The 19,117-nt window shown below is 44.2% G+C and overlaps 1 protein-coding gene across 7 annotated transcripts in view; it reads right to left on the bottom strand.

Moving 5' to 3' along the window:
- Positions 1-19,117, bottom strand: part of FAM110B (family with sequence similarity 110 member B) — a 424,184-nt gene that overhangs the window by 125,889 nt on the left and 279,178 nt on the right. For all 7 annotated transcript variants that reach the window (XM_069220219.1, XM_069220220.1, XM_069220215.1 and 4 more), the window contains one exon: positions 18,311-18,398. The gene's annotated coding sequence lies outside the window, so the exon portion shown is untranslated. The remainder of the gene's footprint in view (positions 1-18,310; positions 18,399-19,117) is intronic.

Genomic DNA, 19,117 nt, shown 5'->3' with positions numbered 1-19,117 from the left:
TGTTGTCCTTCTTTTGTTTTCTCTCCCCTGTGGTCTCTTTCCTTCCTGGTACTCGTTCTCTGTTCTTTCTCTTTTAAGGTTCTTTCTAGGGCTATTCTTCTCTCTCTTTCTTCCTTTTCTTTTCCAACTTATATCGGTCTATTCGTCTCCTATAATCCTCTGTGGCTGTTAATAGAATATGTGCGGTGCCTTGGTGTGGTAACTATACGTGGTGCTATACTGTTAGTGAGGGTCAGTGGCAGTGCTCCCCAGCCCCCCCCTTTTCCCTTCAGTTACCCTTTCCTTCGAATCCCCCACTCCCTCAGGACAGTGCCCCCACGCACCTGGAACTGCCACGCTTTTCCAGAAGCATGGCGGGGTGCAGCGTTCCGTCCTCCCGGTTGCCTGCTGTCAGGGATCCCGTCGGAGGTCTCCGGTCCTCTCGCTGGGATGAACACCGTTTCCCCGTCTCTAGGTTCCGTTCGCGTCTCTGACTTCCTCCTTCCTCGTCATCGTGGTCTTCTTCAGGAACACCGGACCCGTCTCTTCTTCCTCCGACGCCCGCATGTTCTGTTTCTGGGCTATTTGACCTCCTGGCGTCCCGCACCCACAGTCCCTTCAACCAATCACGGTAAGGGAGGCCGGGAAGGTCCAGAGCACTAGCGGCAGCGCCAGCACTAGTCAGGTCCATGTGCGGGCGATCCGTAACAAGCCTGTCACATACACTCCCCCTAGAGAGCAGCCGGTCGGGACGCTCAGAAACCGGATAACGGGATAGAAAATCAGCAGTCACCATTTGTTTTCCCGGGAGATGCTGAATCTGAAACGAGAAAGGCTGTAAGGAAAGGAACCAGCGCAGAATATGGGAATTTGTGTCCTTATTATGAGCGAGCCAGGTGAGAGGAGCGTGATCGGTAACCAGGGTAAAGGTCCTGCCAGACAGATAATATCTGAGAGATTCAATAGCCCATTTAATCGCCAAACACTCCTTTTCTATAGCAGGATAATGTTTTTCCAGTGGCAGGAGTTTCCTGCTGATATAAAGTATGGGGTGTTGTGTTCCATCGTCTTGTGGCTGGGATAGTACAGCCCCAAGGCCTACCTCGGAGGCATCGGTCAGTAAAACAAAAGGTTTACGGAAGTCAGGGCAACATAACACTGGTTCTGAAGTGAGCGCAGCCTTTAGACTGTCAAAGCTATGTAATTCAGACAACGTAGGAGGACAAAGGGTATTTGGACACGCTTTCTTTAACAGGTTAGTAAGGGGTTCTCCCACCTTGGAGAAATGGGGAATAAAGCGCCTATAATAGCCTATTAATCCCATGAAAGCCCTTATGTCTTTTTTTTCCTTTGGGAAAGTCATTTGCGTGATGGCTTCTATTTTCTCCACCTGTGGGCTAATCTGACCACCCCCTACTATGTAACCCAAGTATTTGATACTGGTTTGGCCCAATCGACATTTCTCCGGATTTGCGGTTAGTTGGGCTTTTCTTAGGGCCCGCAGAACGGCATCTAAATGGGACATGTGATCACCCCACGTTTTGCTATATAACACAATATCATCAAGATAGGCCGCAGCATATGGACTATATGGCCGTAATATTTTATCCATCAGTCTTTGGAAGGTGGCAGGGGCCCCGTGGAGCCCAAAGGGAAGGACCGTGAAGTGATATAGTCCTGAAGGGGTGGCAAATGCCGTTTTCTCTTTGTCCTCCATTCTCAAGGGTATTTGCCAATATCCCTTCGTAAGATCCAGGGTGGATAAGTATCTGGCTTGGCCCAATCTCTCAATAAGTTTGTCAATTCGAGGCATGGGATAGGCATCAAAGTGGGTTAAGTTGTTGACCCCCCTATAGTCTACACAAAACCTTGTACTACCGTCTGGCTTGGGAACCAGTACAACCGGCGAGCACCAAGGACTGGCTGATGGTTCAATAATAACAGCTGCTAACATGGACTGGACTTCTTGTTCTATAATCCTTTGTTTTGCCTCTGGGATGCGATATGGCCTCTGTCGGGATACTTTATTTATTTTGAGCCGAATGGGATGTTGGACTAGGGTGGTTCTCCCAGGGTACTTAGAGAAGACGTCCTGATTTACGTCTCTTAAGTGGACAAGTTGTTTATGACAAGATCCTGTAAGAGCGGGATTGATCCAGGATTTGGCCAGGTTAGAAAGATCTTGGGTAGGGATGGAGGGATACGGGATTTCTTCGGTAACATCATGGGTGATGTAATGGACGGGCTGCCCACCTGTGGGTTCTAACCATTTTTTTTTTAGAAGATTGATATGGTATACCTGTTCCCTTCCACTGCCTTGGGGTATGGCCAGTTTATATGTGGTGGGGTTAATTTGTGCAATAACGTCAAATGGTCCCTGCCATCGAGCCAATAATTTATTTTCAGTGCTAGGGAGTAGGGCCAAAGCTTTGTCTCCTACAGCTAAACTACGAACTACACTCCTGGCGTCATATATTTGCTTCTGCTTGGTCTGAGCTTCACGTAAAGCAGCGTGGGCTTCTTCCCATACTGTATGAAGATTTTCTCTCAAATCTCGTGTATATGTTAAGAGGTCCTTTATTTCCTCCTCAGTTTCCTCCCACTGTTTGGCTAACATATCAAGCAGTGTACGTGGGTGTCGGCCAAACGACATTTCAAATGGGTTATGTCCTAGGGAGGCCTGTACGTGGGTACGGATGGCATACAATACTAGAGGTAGTTTTTTCTCCCAATCTTTACCAGCCTCTGATATGCTTTTTTTAGAAGGGTTTTAATGGTCCTATTGTACCTCTCTACTAGCCCGTCTGTCTGTGGGTGATATACAGAGGTACGGATTTGCTTCACCCCTAGAGATCGGCATACCTCAGTCATCAGTCTGGACATGAAGGGGGTCCCTTGGTCAGTCAATATTTATTTTGGGAAACCCACCCTCGAAAATAACTCTATCATTGCCTGTGAAATGGCTTTGGTGTGCATATTGGGTATGGGAATGGCTTCCGGATACCGGGTGGCATAATCCACCAATACTAAGACGTATTGCCGGCCCCGAACGGAGGGGGTGAGAGGACCAATAATATCCATCCCAACTCTAGTAAACGGAATATCTATAACCGGAAGAGGTTGGAGGGGAACGGGTTTATGTGGGGAGGGGATATACAGTTGACATTTGGGACACTCTGAACAATGTTTGCGAATCTCCCCAAAAACCCCAGGCCAATAGAACCGTCTGAGCACTGCTTCCTCCATTTTTTCCCTTCCCAAATGACCTTCCCCCATGGGCTAAATGTAACACCTGTTGACGGTGACTCCTAGGTCTGACCAACTGCAATTCTTTTCCCCCGTTTGTTGTGGGTCTCCTGTACAATAGGGTATTACGAATCAGGAATCTGGGACCTACCCCTTGTTCTGCCGGGGATACTGCTTGCTGCCATGCGTGTTTCAAAGAGGGGTCCTCATTTTGATTCCGCCGAAAGTCTCCTGTGACCGTACAGACCTTTCTAGCAACTTCGTGACCATCTTGTGGTAGGGAGTTCTGTGCATAATAATGTCGTTGCTCCCGTTTCTGTCTCCTACTGAGGGTAACCCGTGCTTCTTTGGGTTCCTCCTTATCCAATCCACTGGGTGCCTCCTCCCACCAGGTTCTCAAGAGATGTTCTTGCCCGGCTTTCTCTAATAGAGAGGGAAAGTCCTCATAATCAGTACTGAGGATTATATCCTCGTCCAATCGGGGAAGCACCCCAACCCGTAGGGTCTCGGTCCTATCCCTCCACTTCAACCGTATGGTAGCCAGTGGATAATACCGTTGATCGCCATGCACACAGGCGATCAGGACCTGGGTTTCGGAATCCTCTTGACCAGGCAATACCAGATCCCCCCAATCACGCTCTGGCTACACCCTGAATCAATTAGAGCTGTCCTTTCCACCTCATTGATGATGATGGTTAGGGTATATTTTGGTTTTTCTCCTCCAGACCAGAATACTCTCTCTCTCGTCAATCCAATCTCCATGGGTTCCTCAGCGTCTTTTTTATGGGGGCAATACCTGGCGCTATGTCCCCACTCTGAGCAGTTATAGCACTGAGGTCCGGTGCCTGGGTATCCGGAAGCCACTGTGGCAGCTGGTTGGGAACGGTCAGGGCCATGGATTAATACTGGCCGATGGGTGGTATTCCTAGTCATGATAGGTCGAACAGGAGGGGGAGGTGGGGCTCGGCTAGCGGTAGCATGGAAGTCCGGACCCCTATGATATGCGCAGGCAAGATCCACAGCTGTTTCATTAGTGAGCCCGGGATGTTGGCTTACCCAGTTTCGTGTGGTAGACGGTAAGGCATCCAAATACTGTTCTAGGACTATAACGTCAAACATTTCCTCCCTGGTTTTCTCTGTTGGATGTAACCACCTCCCCGCTGCATGCTGGACTCTATAATATAAGGTGCAAGGGTTCTCCTGATGCTGCCATTTCACTTGTTGAAACCTGGTGCGGTAACTTTCACTATCTAACCCAACTCTTTCTAGAATGGTTTTCTTGATATCCCTGTAGGGCAGGGTACCACTGGGATTAATAGCTTGGTAAGTTGCCTGCAAGTGGCCTGTAAGTAGGGGGGCGACATACTGGCCCCATTTGTCCTCTGGCCAGTTGGCTGTGCTGGCAACTCTATCAAAGTTGGTGAAGAAAGAGTCTGGGTCCTCCTGTTCCTGATAACGTTGCAGTACACTACTTGGTACGTTGGGGTGTACTTTTGTATGGGCGATGGTGTCGGTAAGCTTCCCCAGAGCTGTTTCATGTACCAGCTGGTTGTTGGCCATAATTGTTGCCTGGCTGTTAAGAGCTGTCTGCAACGCCTCACGCTCCTCTTTGGCTTCTTTCATTTGTTGCTCCCAAACCAACTGGAGGTGTCGCTGCCCTTCTGCCAACTTGGCTATTATGTCAGCCATTGATGCCTTCTCTTCCATGGCGGCGGTTCCTCAAAATCCCACTTCTGACACCACTTGTAACAGTATCGGCACGTAGGAATCACTCAGGAATCGCTTGTTCTATGTACAAGGTGTTTTTATTATTAGATTTTAGTGGGTTAAAGTCCAGGTAGGTTTAAGTCTTTCTTCTGCTGACTTGGCTATGGCGGGTTTAAATATCGTAGTCTGTTCTTCACTCTTCTCTTTTTGTCTCCTCGTCTCACAGGTTCCCCGGGAAGCGTATGTGGAGAGAAAAGAACAACAGAGGTAAGTGTTCAGGGTTTGCTACTCAGGAAGGGTTTTTTTATTCTCTTTTCCTATCTCTTTTCTTGTTGTCCTTCTTTTGTTTTCTCTCCCCTGTGGTCTCTTTCCTTCCTGGTACTCGTTCTCTGTTCTTTCTCTTTTAAGGTTCTTTCTAGGGCTATTCTTCTCTCTCTTTCTTCCTTTTCTTTTTCTACTTATATCGGTCTATTTGTCTCCTATAATCCTCTGTGGCTGTTAACAGCCTGTGTGCGGTGCGTTGGTGTGGTAACTATACGTGGTGCTATACTGTTAGTGAGGTTCAGTGGAAGTGCTCCCCAGCCCCCCCTTTTCCCTTCAGTTACCCTTTCCTTTGAACTCCCCCCCCCCCTCCCACTCCCACTCCCTCAGGGCAGTGCCCCTATGCACCTGGAACTGCCACGCTTCTCCAGAAGCGTTGTGGGGTGCAGCGTTCCGTCCTCCCGGTTGCCTGCTGTCAGGGATCCCGTCGGAGGTCTCCAGTCCTCTCGCTGGGATGAACACCGTTTCCCCGTCTCTAGGTTCCGTTCGCGTCTCCGACTTCCTCCTTCCTCGTCTTCGTGGTCTTTGCCGTCTTCTTCAGGAACACCGGTCCCGTCTCTTCTTCCTCCGACGCCCGCATGTTCTGTTTCTGGGCTATTTGACCTCCCGGCGTCCCGCGTCCACAGTCCCTTCAACCAATCACGGGAAGGGAGGCCGGGAAGGTCCGGAGCACTAGCGGCAGCGCCAGCACTAGTCAGATCCATGTGTGGGCGATCCGTAACAAGCCCGTCACAGATGCTTTCCTCCAAGCCTGGTCAAACTCAACAAATTATGCCTTCCCCCCTTTCATTATGATCAACAGAGTGCTTGCCCAAGTACAGCGTCAGAGGGCCACCATAGTTCTAATAGTTCCATTTTGGCACTCCCAAGTCTGAATCCTTCCCCTTCTCGAATTATCAAGACTTCCCAGTCCTTCTCCCATTCTTCCCATCTCTACTCCTCAACCCCCAAGGTCTTCCCCACAATCTGATCCTCAACAAATCCCTTCTTCTCATAGCCTGAAAGGTGTCAGGTCTTCTTCCTCCTATCCAGGAATTTCAGTCGAAGCTTCAGCCTATATCAATAACTCCTGGGCCCCAGGTACATCTAAAGCTTACAAGTCCGCATGGTCAATCTGGTCCAGCTGGTGTCTGGGAAAATCTTGTAATCCCTTTTCAGAAGATTTAAGCTTAATAGCTAACTTTCTTGCTTCTCAAGCTAGCTCTGGTAAATCCTACAGGACTATCAACCTTTATCGTTCAGCTATTTCTCTTCATCATCCCTTCATTAACGGTGAACCTGTTGGCGAACAACCTATCATCTGCCGGCTATTAAAGGGAGTAAAATTTTCCAATACTCCTCTACCCAAATATATAGTTTTGTGGGACATTAACCTTGTTTTACAAATGTTTTTATCTTGGCAAGAAAATTATCTACTGTCTCTCAAAATGCTTTCTGCTAAATTGGCAATGTTATTGTGTCTAGTCTCTATCAAACTTTTTTCAGATGTCAGAGCTCTGGATGTATCTGCTCGCCATTTTACCCCTACAGGCATTCTATTTAACGTTTCTAGACGTATTAAAAACAATATCGCTTCTGTGTTTTATTCTTTCTTCACCAACTATTCAAAACTATGTGTGGGTAACTGTTTAAAGGTTTATGAACAAAAGACTATTGATCTTAGAAGGTCTTCGGCCACCCAACTTTTAATTTCCTTTAGGAAACCCCATAAACCAGTTTCTTCCCCCACCTTAGCTCGTTGGGTCAAATGGATTATGGGGGTCATTCTAACCCTGGCGGTAAAAACCGCCAGGGCGAACGACCGCGGTAGCACCGCCAACAGGCTGGCGTTGCACCGCTGGGCATTCTGACCGCGGTGGTTCAGCCGCGGCCAGAAACGGAAAGTCGGCGGTGTCCCGCCGACTTTCCGCTGCCCTTGAGAATCCTCCATGGCGGCGGAGCGCGCTCCGCCGCCATGGGGATTCTGACACCCCCTACCGCCATCCTGTTCCTGGTGGTTCTCCCGCCGGGAACAGGATGGCGGTAGGGGTTGCCGCGGGGCCCCTGGGGGCCCCTGCAGTGCCCATGCCAATGGCATGGGCACTGCAGGGGCCCCCGTAAGAGGGCCCCAAAAAGAATTTCAGTGTCTGCCTAGCAGACACTGAAATTCGCGACGGGTGCAACGCAACCCGTCGCACCTTCCCACTCCGCCGGCTCAATTCTGAGCCGGCGTCCTCGTGGGAAGGGTGTTTCCCGCTGGGCTGGCGGGCGGACTTTCGGCGGTCGCCCGCCAGCCCAGTGGGAAACCCAGAATGACCGCCGCGGTCTTTTGACCGCAGTACGGTCTTCTGGCGGTTCCCGCTTGGCGGGCGGCTACCGCCGCCCGCCAATCTCAGAATCACCCCCTATGTCTCTTGCTAGAATTGATGCGTCCAAATTTGGAGCCCATGCTTCCCAGGGTGCAATGACTTTCAAAGCCTTCTGGGCGGGTTCCCATCTAGAAGACATTCTGAGATCAGCAGATTGGTCAAATGATGTTACATTTTGTACTTTCTATTGTAAACCTATTAATACTGCATCATCAGTAGTTATTGATATCCTTTAAACAAGCATAATAGGAGCCTCCGGTCTTGACATAAAATGTAGACTTTCCAAATAATTTATGATGGAAAGTCTTGATTTTATCAAAGACACGGAGGCGGGTATTATCCCACCTCTCACTTATTATAACTTTGTTTCTTCTTCCCTCCCTTTAGTCTCTACAAACGCTTCAGCGACTACATCTGGATAAATCCCTGCGTTCATCATTTATCATGGATCAGAAGCTCTCTCCTTCAGTGTTACCTAGGGATTGTTCCCATCTTCCTTTCCACAAGACTGAATCTACATTTTATTTGGATTGATTTCAAGATCTGTTTGCTCTGATTTTAGCTGCCTGTATAATTGCTTGTATTTTTCCAATGTTTAAATCTTATTAATGACTTTCTCGCAGAAGAAAAGAGGGCTGCTTGCAGTCAAGTTTGGTATAGCTTTATGTACATTGCGTTCTGATTGGCCATTCATAACTCTTTGTTGCCCATTGGTAGCTTGTTCTGCTAACCTTCTGGGATTGGTTAACGTTCTTGACTGCAGTTGCTATTGAAATTAAAGCAGGAAAAGTAAGCATAATACTCACCTCAGTGTATTTAATAAAATTAAGACTTTCCATCATAAATTATTTGAAAAATATACATTAAATACACAAAGACTGTTACAATGATAAATAAGATTGTATCACAGATAAGAAAGAGTTCCCTATTGTCATCTAGACACAATACGTAAGCTCAAATTGAAGGGAAGTGCGAAGCTGTGTTGGTAATCCTGGATATTCTTAATATCCTGAAACTGGAATAGTTCAGCTAACACTAGCTTCATAGTGTGTATGTATAATGAAAGGTCTGGTAAATATAAAAAATATGTGCATAAAGAATCACAGACATTGTGTAGTATCACTAGACCCGACATGCAAGAGCTGAATGCATGTCTCAGTGCAGCTCAGTTGGCTACCAATGACCAGGGCCGGCTCCTCCATTAGGGCGGAGGAGCATCACCCCCTCCCCCCACCCCAGCAGCTGCAAACCTTTTTACGAAAACGATAATAAACAGTTTTTGTTATCGTTTTCTTGAAAAGGGGTGAGCCACAGGCTGCGACAAGCACTTGAGGGGGGTGGAGAGAGCCTGCACAAGCTCCCAGTCTCCGTGGGAGCACCATGGCTGGGTGCTCCCAGCCAATCCTGACGCTGCTCATTGGCGCAGGGCATGTTGGGAGCCTGTGCCTCCAGAGGAGCAGATGAAGTGACGGCGGTAAGTGTTTTTTAAAACATTTTTTTATTTAATATTTAATCTTTTCCCCGAATGTTTCCCCTGCGGCATCGCTCAGCCCCGCCCCTTCTGCTGGTCACGAGCCCCGACTGCCATTGATGAGTCAAAGCTTTGCAAATGATGAGGCAGAGGGGAAGAGGCTGTTACCTGCTTCCATGAGTTCTTGGCTAGTGTTACGAATGACAGCCTGTAAGCACATAAGATAAAAATGTGGGAAACAAACACAGCATCTTGCACTGTCTCGGGTGTGTCGCATCCTTCTATCGACACAGTTCTTAACGAAGGTTGTCGTTATTCAACAATCAGGGACGAGTAAAAGTCAGTAGTCAGATAAAGGGTCATGAAACCATCAAGAAGTGACAAGTTTGACTCCCTCCTTCAGGTGGCATCTCCTCCTCAGTTGGCCACAAGCAGTCAAATCATTTGTCTGAAAGTGACATTTGGGGCACACAGGAAGATACTTTACTGCAATCAAAGTGATAGGCATTGTGGTTCACTTTGTTATTATGATGGCTCCTACCCAACCAATCTCATCTCCATCCCCCGGAGTTGGAGTTCCTCTTCTTGAAAGCTTCTAAACAGGGTATGTAACAGCACCTCAAGGGCTCCAAGCTGAAGCAAGCAAGCAATCTGAAAGCATACGTGTAAATATTCCAACAGTGAAATTCTTCTTGGAACCACCACTTAAGACTTTCAGAACCAGTAAATTACAGCAACTCTAAACTGTGATAGGCCACAATCATACATTTATAACGGCACTAATTATAAACATATTTAGTCACAATACAATTGTGATCGCTATGGAAAAACAGGTAAACAGTAAATAGAAATAAGAGAATTCCACCTGCTATAGGATTAAAGAGAGCCTAAACACTGTGTCAGGACACAGACTTCCAACATTATCGAAGATCATCTAACAAGGTCAAAGCCCATCAACAACTCTTGTCACATATGAAAAAAAAAATCCTGTGTGTGTCAAAGACTTGCCAAAACCTGGTTATGTAACCACCCACAGCTATCAACTGCATTAAGCTCCTATTCAAACAACAAAAGAGCTTTAAAAACACAAGTATTGATCTCCCTGTTCCTCTAGCAGGGCAGCACTCTTTTACCCACAGATTGATCTGGCTCTGGTGGTTCATCAGACTAGTACATCCACTACAGGGTTTTGTGTATAACCTCCTGGCTACAGATTTAAATCCTGGTGAGTCCACTCACCATTTCATCCTTCCAAGGATGATTAAATGATTACCACTGAGTTGGGTATCAAACCCCTGGTACTTCAGCACCAAGATACCCTGCTGGTGAACATGCCTTTACAAATAAACGTGCTATGTTATGATTTGTGTTTTATTCACTTTCGTCTCCACTGGGAAGGGTGGTGAGAGGGGACAATGTGGAAGGATACCCAGGAAAGGTAATAATTCTAAACCTTTTGTAGAGTATGAATGTGTGACAAACACCAATAAAATGATGCAAGTTAAAATAAAAATCAGTCAACGATGTGACTATTTCATGTCATATGTGGGAATAAGCAGCTTTGTGGTTGTGACGTAGTTGGACTCTCACTCCTAGGGGCAAGACTGCTGGTTTAGGGATGACAGCAGTTTTGTTTGTAGGCCACTGAGTCACTGCAACAAATCACAACTGTCGGCCAAACCCTCCCGGCTCACAAGCAGTACCTCACCAAAAGGATTTCTGGCAGCCTTACTCATGGACTCTAGATTGCAAAATCTCAAGGAGGTCGTGGTGGAACGGATGTTACCCTTCTCACATTAGCAATAAGTCTCAGTCACACACGGGCAATGAAGGAGATGCAGGAAAGTTTTCAATATATATTTATTGAAAAGACTGCAATCTGCAGTAAAATCCATGAGCTGCAATGATTAGGATAATGAGCAATAAAAGTGGCATAACTGTGAAGATGAGAGTCGTAAATACAAAGACCCCCACCAACTTTGAATAAACATAAAATGTAAAATCCCTAACATGGAGAACCTAATCTCTAACCTAATGAGAGCTACGTAACTCAATCTGCCAGTACTGTGTACATGATAAGTGCCCTCAATCCCTCGTTACCTTGGAATTAGGTCTCTAGGTCAGACTCCGTGGTGACACAAAGGCTGAATTCTGCAGCAAGGTGACATGCAGCATAGATGTCGTACAAGGCATCTAGTAGGAATCTCTCTGATAACCTTGTATGTGTGAGATGTATTAATACAGATCTTGCAGGACTATGTGTCCAAACAATTGATAATGAGGAAGACTTGTGGTGGCAATTATGTAAACAATCCCCAACAAGTGTACATTATGTTCCTGTCACACGTAAGTGAGAAAGGGACATGTTGTGAATAACTATGTACATAACTTGATTTTGACGCTGATAGTGACACCCTCACAGAGTGGCACTGATAACGTAAATCAAAACATTTATATAACTATAAACACTGTCAGCCATCTTAAAATAAATAATAAAATAAATGGGCTAAAACAGAGCATGCTAAGTAGGTTAAAAGTCACTATGTGACAGGGGCAGAGGCGTGCAAGCCAAAGGACTAAGCTAATTTGCTTCCCAATAAAAATGAATATGGATTCACCACTGTCGCATATGTCAAAAGTAAATGTTCACGCCGAATACTTTACAGCAGTGTAACTTGAAGGTCTTGATAATTTTAATAACAAACTTTCATATCAGGACCTTAGAACACAGAAATAATTTCATGTAAATAAGTATTATTCACTAAGCAGCCTCCAGAAGGAATTAATCAGGCAGTGGATAACTTTAGATCCTGAAACGCCTTTCAAATATATAGATGGCTGAATTGAATTACCTATCTCTACCCCAAATTGGGAATCGTATATGGCAGGGATATCATCCTCGTGGCATAAAATGCAGTAAAAATTCAAGCAGCTATACCTACATACATATAGGTGTTAGAATACCATTTCACAAGTGTGGTTCTACACAAGTTGGAATAGTCTTCCTGAAATGCATTATGGTAGATGTAGGTTAATTTACTCGCAGTTCAATTATTTTGCAGATTAGTTTACACACATGTGAATTACTTCAAAAGTGTAATAGCCTCGCTGGATCAGTACTGGAAATCACACAAGCGTTTCAAGCAGGGCTTTAAGTGGGCCGGGTCCTGCTGGTGCTCAGTACCAGCAGTTCTAAAAACCAGGTGCTGAGACGTGTCCCTATCGGGCTCTCGTTTTTTTCCCCTCACCCTTGGGGTGGAAGAAAAACATCTTAACTCAGCAGCAGTACCACCCTTCATGACTTTGATGTAACTTCCAGAGACTAGTTACAGTTCTTTCATAGTCTCGTCATTCCAGAGCTGAGGCAATTATGCAAGGACAGGAAGAAGCAGCAAAATATCAGTCGAGAGGCACTATATACTATGCACAGATTTTTAGCTTAAGTGTTTTAAGCCACGCTCTAAATACATAGGCCACGCCCCTTTGAGACACCCACCCCCACCGCTTTTTCATCCCACTTAAAGCTCTGGGTTAAAGAGTTTTGTCTCACGACTAATCCATCCACCTTGGGGTGCTTACATGCTGCTTGTATGATTTCCGTTAAGTACGAAATGAAACACAGAATATTTTTTTCCTTTTGTAGACCTGTAACGGACCGGTAATGTGTCTGCTGAGCCGCGTGGGGACAGGGTAAGGGCACAGCACACCCAGAATGCAAAGATGCGCCTCTTTCCAGCAGTTCCACGCACCGCTAGACGGTTCTCGAGTGAATATCCGCTTACAATCGGCCCTGCCTGCTCACAGAAGCGCGCACAGATTTGGGAATCTTGCCACTTTATGCCTGGAAGGAGTAAGCTCTTTGGAAGCAGCGCCCGCGGTGCCCTCTCAGCGCTTCTTGTAAACTCTGTCCAGCACATCCTGCAAGAAATCCCTTTGTATCAGCGGGATTCCCAAAAATCTGTAACAAAAAGACCTAGGGAGATTGTCTCGGGACAATGCTATACGCATTGCCAAAATACATCCCACATAACTCCACAAGGGCTGTATCTTAAAAGCACATAAAAGGCAGCGGTTAACACACATTTATCGCACTCAGGTAAGCACCACATACCGGCCACTCAGCCTAGCAACTAAGCAGTTAAATATAAAGCAAAGAAGTAAAGCCAGTGGCCATATTTGTCACTGGCCCCATGCCTTGATTCACCAGCAGAATAAAGGCTTTCAACCCGAAAGTACACGATGCGAAAGGCTCTGTATGTCAAGGCTGGAAAACGAACAGCCTGCATTTCTTTCCGGCAACTATGCTTGAGCATGAACACAGTTGAGGGACAGTCCCAGTGAATTATGCAGACTGTGTCCAGGTACTGCGGTGTTCAACACGAAGACAAAGGGTGCAGCACACCCTTGCAGATTAGGTGCGCACACGGCTTTTATTTTCCTTTCCTGTATAATTGAATGCATATGCATCATTTCAGAAACAGTCTGATTCCTTGTGTGTCAAACAGTGTCTTGGCACACCAGGAACCTCCAAAATGACTACCACATCCAGCAACAAGCCAGAGGAAACAAACACGCATGCTTAGCAGTGTCACTCAAAAGTTGGAAAGGGATAAACAGACACCCTTTTTTCACTTTTTGTGCACTAGCCCTATATTAGATATGCTCTTCTTCTGCTTTCTCTGTAAACATGTTTGGTAGGTTGGTCTGTATGTTTAGGTACACTAGTAATACTTTTTTTATACAGCACACAACATAAATTGAATTTTTGGCATTTAGTAAGTTACATCTAAGCAGAACTCATTTTAACCAACCTTAGACGAACAAAAGATCTAGTTCAAACCTGCAAGGAGTCAACCATATCCACTGTTTCAACTCAGGAACCTATTTTACCTGGATTCTAACATGTTCCTGTGAGGTGAAACAAAGTTGTCTGCAACAAAAAACACTAAGCACGAGATATCTCACATAAAATATAAATATGCGGCCTACACTTAATAGCTATGCTTTGTAATAGGAAATGTAACTCTGAGTGCACACAGATCTCTTTGGCAAATGCATTAACCAGTAGGAGTTTTCTCAAAACTACTATATCCTTTTACAAACACTCTCACTGTTTGTGCTTCACTCCATCACACTGCAGTGTGAGGCTGAAAATGAATACTGCAGACCTGGTGAGGGTGGAGGTAAATGGTAGCTATTTGCAACAAGAGCCACACACCAATTGTCTCCTTGGCCAACGATCTGCTCGCTCATTGCACATATCTGAGAAGTACATATATCTTTCCAGGTTGTTTTTTTTAAGTGTAAAATGCAACTGTGTTTTCAATACTTAACACACTTTCCAAAAAGTCATTATAAAACACCCATCACCAAACAAAGTTCAACTTTAGTAGTATTATTTCATGATACACCAGCCTTTTCAGCAGCTGTCCTGACCCCTTACGCCAATGAAGCCTGCAAGGGACCTATTAGGTAACCCAGAATAAATTTGCAATCACATATTTGTTGTTGCTAATTTCTCTGGGGGCAGAGTTTCAAACATGTATTGTATACGCTTCCATGAACTCTATATTGCTTTGTTGTCTCCTGGCCATCCCCAAGTTATTGGTCCCCAGAGTAAATTTTCATAATTTCCACCACCGGATGCCTTCAGCAAGTAATGGAATACAAGCTTCTGTCTTATATACCAGCCAAATTCTGGATCCACCTTGCAGAAATGCTGCAAAACTGTATCTATCACCTGCCCTCTGTTTTAGTTCCAAATCACAGTAAGTTACAATCCACACAAATGTGTAATTAATGTATTAGATAATGTCTATGCACAGAAAAAAAAACACTAGAGCATTCACTACAAAGGAATACTGCAGAGACTAGAAGTGGACACTCATAACTAGAACCGTTGAAAAGATGCAGGCACACAGTAGGCGAATCAGGAAGATCAGTCATATGTGGAATGGCACACAGAAGAAATCAGAGGAAGAAAACAAACTTGAAGCAATGTAGCAGTCATGGAGACAACAGAGATCCAGATATGGACAATATTTAAGTGGGTGGGATGCATTAGTGCCTACTCCCAAGAATGCCAGTGGGAGGTAGCTGGTGACCATTGAGTGGTGTAATATGAGTGCAGATTACAAGTCTACATCAGTGTTAATGTTTTCCTCTATAACAGAAAAGTGGTCAATACCTTTTCATGTTTAAACTACAAAAATAAAAAATAGAGAGATGACCACTCCTGCGAGAAAAAAGAAATCAGCACAAGGAGGACTTTGTTTGAAACATGGAACCAACACGGTTCTTCTCAAAACCTAGGACAGTATGCTATATATAGCGGATACATTCCACTACTTGTTTCAATCGCCTCGCCCCTCCTCCCTCTCCCGCCCCACCCCCCCACTCCCAAGTCCTCTCTCTCTGGTATCTCAACTCCAACAAAAGTTACACAAGCCCTTCCGCAGTGCACATTCCTTACGTTTATTTACTCCTTCCATAGTGTGCTTTGTGCTAGGGCTTATTCAGCCAGTTTAATATTTGTGCCAAGCTCCAATTAGATGCTATTAAAGACATGGCCCACTAATAGGACCAGTATATGTCAATCTTAAAGTACTGTATATTTAGTATACAATTAATTCCCGGAAGAACATACGGAGAGCACTGCCACCCCTTCCACACCGTGGCCTAACTTCTGCAGACGCAACTACTGCCTACTCAATATTATGTATACCCAGAAACATATTAGTGTTCTATATGCCATATAAAGTTCAGTTTTTTTAATCCGAAAGCAAAATAAAATCACTGCACTTCGTTTCCTCATTTTCATTTGCCATCTGATTATGTTTACTAGGAACATAGTCAATAACTTCTAGAAGGAATTCAGATTGCACTGTACGTCATACACAATTTCCCTCTGTAGCTTCATGACTCCAAGTGCCTGATCTGTATTAAAAAATAAATTAAAACTAATTAGTATAGGGGCTTAAAGTTTTCCTTCAGAGCCTAGCGCTGCCAAAAATTAGTTGCTAAATACTAAGTCTGCCTAGTTTTGATCACACTGAATCTCATTTCTTCAACTGCCCTACATTCCTGTTTCATAGCTCACTCAGGTAGGATATGTTTCATTCCTGCTTGTCCTTTATCACGGTTTTCCTTTATCTCTTCCTTCATAGTTCTGCCCTGCCTTTCTCTTTCTTGTTGTGGGTCAAAGAGAAACAGGCGTTGGCAAAGTCTGTATGTCCAGCTTTGTCCGCAAGTCACCTGGCAATTCTTGTTTATATATAATTTTAGTAAACTCAAAATGTCTTGGCTAACACAGATATTTAAAAAGGAAATCAGGCTGCATTGGCTGCAAGCCTCTTGAGTGAGTGAGAGAGAGAAGTGGGAGGGACAGAAAGCGAGAGAGAGAGAGAAGGAAAGAGAACGTCAGGAGGATAGAGACAAGGAAAGAAGAAAAGAGAAGGAATTAAATAATTAAACAAAGAAAGAAATAATGAAGAGAAGGAAAGAAGGAAAAAGAAGAAAATAAAGATGAAAAACGATATAAAGAAAGAATTAATGAAAAAGGCAAGCATGAAAATGGCTAGAGAAAGACATGAAAAGAGAAAGAAAAAAGAAAAGGAAAGATAGGATAACGAGAAGGAAAGATAAGGAACAACAGAAGGGAAGAAGGAAAAAATGAAAGAAAAAAGTAGGAATGAAAGAACGAATCAAAGAAAGTGAGAAGGAAAGAATAAACGAAGGAAAAGAGAATGAAATAAGGCAAGAAAGAAAGACGAGAAGAAAGAAAAAAGAAAGAGAAACAAAGACAGAAAAAAAGAAACAAAAAAGTAATAAGAGGATAACTTAATACAGAACAGTTTCAAATGGGCTCAGTCTGATCTGGTATGCTGTGAAATAAAATATGCGGAAAAGCAAAACATTCCAAATGGAATTTACAGCAGCTTCGGTTGGGGGTGCGATCTGATAAAAATGGAATGTGCATCAGAAGCGTCCTGCTATCACATTAGGCTTTAAACACAAAGGCAACACTAAAGTAATTGTAGAGTAAAAAAAACTGCCATTGAAAGGAATTAGCTTGTGTGCAATTGTTCTCCTTGTGAGATAGCAAAATGCACTGAAAGTGGTTAACCAGTGGCTTAAGTAGGCAGACCCACTCCCCAATGCTCTATGCTTTAATGAGAGGCAGCAACCTGAGGATAAACCTACAAGAGACCAATGGATGAAGAGAGGTAGCTGACATCCCCTGCATGTAGGTATATTATACTTAATTTAGTAAAATCAAAGTCTTATCTAACGTCAGACCTAAAAAAAAAAATAGTCTCAGTCACCAGAAAGTAGTTGTCATGACGATTGCCGTAGTATAAAGTCATCCATTTATGCCTACTTTTGGCAAAGGATGCCACTACATACTTAAGTATGATACAATACAATACCGTACATCAAAAACTTTCCTCCTCAAATTTAATATTTGGCAAGAAATATTTAGCTCAAACTGGGTGAAATATGCAATTCCTGTTCCATGATATAAACGTATTTAATTCCGTAACAGAAAGCCATAATAGACAAGCGTGACAAAACACATTTCTGAATGAGTACACTTCCAGCAAAAATATTGTAAAAAAGCTACACATTAAAAAAGCACACTCGAAACCTTTAAAAAGGCCGGCTTGTTTGTTTTCTAACCCTAAGAAAACGTGCTTAGAATTAACTGTTTAACAACTAGTGATAAAAGCAAACAAAGACTAGTACAAATACCTACCAACCCGACCGACGCTTATTCAATAAATAGTGCTTATCAGTGCAACAATCGCAATAAAAAAAAGTAATGGAAACATTTTACATCACAGAGCAAAAGCATGAACCTAAGTGTTAATCATTTTGTCTCACACCATTTGCTAGCTGGAGCCCACATTTTGACTGGCAGGTGCAAAAGGGGTATTAAAAAACACAAATGTATAAAAAGGACACCACCATTAGTGGATCACTACCTTCTCCTTCGTGTGCCAATCAAAAACACTGCTGCAAGGTGACTGACAACAAAATCCCAGGGTTTCTTCGAGATCAGTGTCAAGAGCCTGAGATCAAAGGATGCCTGAACGTGGAACCCTGTGTTACTAGATAAACATACAAACACAACAGTACTGCTGTGCACCTTACTCCCTTAGCCTCGACACACTGGAACCCCGAGAACTTGAGCAGCGCACAGAGCTCCAAGAAAGGTAGGGGGAGGCACTATACTCACCGAAAGACAGAGGAAAGTTTCACTTAGCAGAGGGTAGAGCAGGTGGACTGAAGTGTCTCCAACCAACGTTCTCCTCAAGGCCAGGGATCTGCAGAAAACAAAGAGGTTCTTATTTTTCCACACTGCAAATGACAGAAGAAAATAAGTACACAACAGAGCAAAGGTTTTCATTGGGAAAACAACTAGCTTATCTGTATTCACATAGAAGTCTTCTAGCAGGGATAAAATAAAATTTTTTAATTTTAGAACCCAATGTGAGATGCTAGTTATGTTTTTTTTTATACTATTCCGAGTTAGGCAAGACTACGCTATACAAATACACTGCGTTCATTTGTATTTCTATGCATTTTAATTGCTTTATGTTGAAAGCGTTTTTAGTAATTTTTTTCAATATGGTTTCACGAACCTGATTAAACACAAAACGGAGTTCAGACATATGGAAACGGATAAAGCAGGAATAAATACTGGCACGTAAAAAGTTATGGACGTTACATTATTAAAAAAAATAAGGCAAACTAAATTAAACTTGTACTGTAAACTGGCGCGTACAACTAGGAAACGTGCAGGTTCCCAAGGTCTTTTGTTGTATGACTAGCTCCAGGGGCTCACAAAGCAGGCCTCAGTGCTGCACCCCGGGTGGCTTCAACGTATAATGACAATCAAGCAGAAACCTGCACAAAGAGGCACATTCGAGTCCCGGGTTGGCGAATGATCTAACTAACAAGCATTTGCAATGGACTGGGTCTCGCGTTTGCTCGAATTAGAGCGATTAGCGTTGTATATTCCTAATTGGACTTTTCTTGCCAC

The sequence above is a fragment of the Pleurodeles waltl genome, chromosome 2_2, assembly GCF_031143425.1.
Source record: "Pleurodeles waltl isolate 20211129_DDA chromosome 2_2, aPleWal1.hap1.20221129, whole genome shotgun sequence".
Taxonomy (NCBI): Eukaryota; Metazoa; Chordata; class Amphibia; order Caudata; family Salamandridae; genus Pleurodeles; species Pleurodeles waltl.
The sequence above is the reverse complement of the archived record's forward strand: the minus strand, read 5'-3'. Positions and strand labels throughout refer to the sequence as shown.